Source organism: Austrofundulus limnaeus, unplaced genomic scaffold, assembly GCF_001266775.1.
Source record: "Austrofundulus limnaeus strain Quisiro unplaced genomic scaffold, Austrofundulus_limnaeus-1.0 Scaffold20, whole genome shotgun sequence".
NCBI lineage: Eukaryota > Metazoa > Chordata > Actinopteri > Cyprinodontiformes > Rivulidae > Austrofundulus > Austrofundulus limnaeus.
Window position 1 is genome coordinate 1,151,404 of NW_013952422.1, and position 2,631 is coordinate 1,154,034.

Genomic DNA, 2,631 nt, shown 5'->3' on the forward strand with positions numbered 1-2,631 from the left:
TGGTAACATCATGGTAACATCATGGTATCATCATGGAAACAGCATGGTATCATGGTAACATCATGGTACCATCACGGTATCATCATGGTAACATCATGGTGTCATCATGGTAACATGGTATCATCATGGTAACATCATGGTATCATCATGGTAACATGATATCATCATGGTAACATGGTATCATCATGGTAACATCATGGTAACATCATGGTATCATCATGGTAACATGGTATCATCATGGTAACATGGTATCATCATGGTAACATGGTATCATCATGGTAACAACATGGTATCATCATGGTAACATGGTATCATCATGGTAACTAAAGGTTTTTATTATTATTATTCAAGATTTTAATGTACTATTACATTAAGATTATCCAATTGGTTAAAAAGTTGTACTGTTAACAAGTAAAGCAAAATTCCTTTGTTTCCTCTCTCTCTGACTGAGGACTGGAGGCTGCATTCCATCAGAGATTAGAAGCTCCAGCAGCAGCAGCAGGCATCTTGCTGCTGAAAGAACTTACAGATTATTATTAATGATTTTTCTTTATTCATTTATTCTCATTTTATGTACAATTTATTCAAGTCATGTTGTGTACAGTTTTAATCAACTTTGCTCTCCTTTTGCATGTTCGTACAGCAGCCAGCCTGGGAGCAGGTGCTGGGAATATTTGACTCATTTCCTATTTCTCACCCTGGCCCACCACAATACGTGGAGAAAACCGCTGACAGCTGCAAGTTCTTGATAGCAGATGTCCCAACTGCAGAATATTCCCAGACTGTCTGTTTTTGTATTGTCTGAATAAACCAGCTGTATTTTGTATAACTATAGCTGTTTTCCTGCCGCCACCTAGCACCCGGCTGGCTGGTTCTTTTTCCACTCTTTTCCTGAAACTTAATAAATATGATCACGCCGCCTCAAACGGGCAGAGCTTTGCTGTTTTCAACTGCTGTTAAGTTGGGCACATTGAACCTCTCCCTTTGCGCAAAGCGTATCTTTTGAATTTTCACTATTTGTCTATTTGTCTGATTTTGTTGGTCCACTTGGGTTGTTTGACCATTCATTTGACTATTTACAGAAGAAAAAATCCAACATTTTCCCACTCATCCTTCCTTCAATTATTTHAAGTTTGCCAGTACCATATGCTGAAAAACAGCCCCACACCATGATGTACCCACCTCCAAACTTCACTGTTGGTATGGTGTTTTTGGGCTGATGAGCAGTGCCATTTGACCTCCAAACATGWTGTGTATTCTGGCATCCAAACAGTCCAGTTTTGGTCTCATCTGACCAGACTATATTATCCCAGTATTTCACAAGCTTGTTTAAATGTTGTGCAGCAAACTTTAAAGGAGCTTCAACATGCTGTTTCTAGCAGTGGAGTCTTGTGTGGTGAGCGTGCATACAGGCCATGGTGGTTCAGTGCATTACTTATTGTTTACTTTGAAACAAACGTACCTGCTAATTCCAGGTGTCTTTCTGAAGCTCTCCACAAGTGCTCCTTGGCTCTTAGACAACTCTTCTGATAATTCTTTTCAATCTGTCAGAAATCTTGCGAGGAGCACCTGGTCATGGTCGGTTTATGGTGAAATGATGTTCTTTCCACTTCCGAATTATGGCCCCAACAGTGCTCACTGGAACATTCAGAAGTTTAGAAATTCTTCTGTAACTAATGCCATCATTATGCTTTGCAACAATAAGGTTGTGATGGTCGTGAGAGAGCTCTTTACTTTTATCCATCATCAGATGTTTCTTGTGTGATACCTGGCCGTCATTCAGGACTGAACCAGCTGAAATTAACTTGCACTGACAAGGGGCAGGCTTGTTTTCTAATTACTGAGAGAGTTCAGCTGTCGCGGCGGCAACCCTCGAACCCGTTGGTGGACACCTTCGGTGAGGGATGCTGTCAAGCTGAAGGAGGAGTCCTATCGGGCCTTTTGGCCTACGGGACTCCAGAAGCTGCTGATGGGTACCGGCGAGCGAAGCAGCACGTGGCTCGGGTGGTCGCTGAGGCAAAAACCCGGGRGTGGGAGGAGTTTGGAGAGGCCATGGAGAAAGACTTCCGCATGGCTTCGAGGCGATTCTGGTCCACCATCTGGCGTCTCAGGAGGGGGAAGCAGTGCAGCACCAACACTGTTTATAGTGGGTATGGTGTGCTGCTGACCTCAACTTGTGACATTGTGGGCCGGTGGGCGGGATACTTCGAAGACCTCCTCAATCCCACCAACATGCCTTCTGTTGAGGAAGCTGAGCCTGGGGACTTTGGGTTGGGCTCTCCAATTTCTGGGGACAAGGTCGCTGAGGTGGTCAAAAAGCTCCTCGGTGGCAGGGCCCCGGGGGTGGATGAGATCCGCCCGGAGTTCCTTAAGGACCTGGATGTTGTAGGGTTGTGTTGGCTTACGCGACTCTGCAATATCGCATGGACATCGGGGGCAGTCCCCCTGGATTGGCAGACTGGGGTGGTGGTCCCCCTGTTTAAAAAGGGAGACCGGAGGGTGTGCTCCAATTACAGGGAGGTCACACTCTTAAGCCTCCCTGGTAAGGTCTATTCYGGGGTCCTGGAGAGGAGGGTTCGTCGGATAGTCGAACCTCGGATTCAGGAAGAGCAGTGTGGTTTTCGTCCTGGT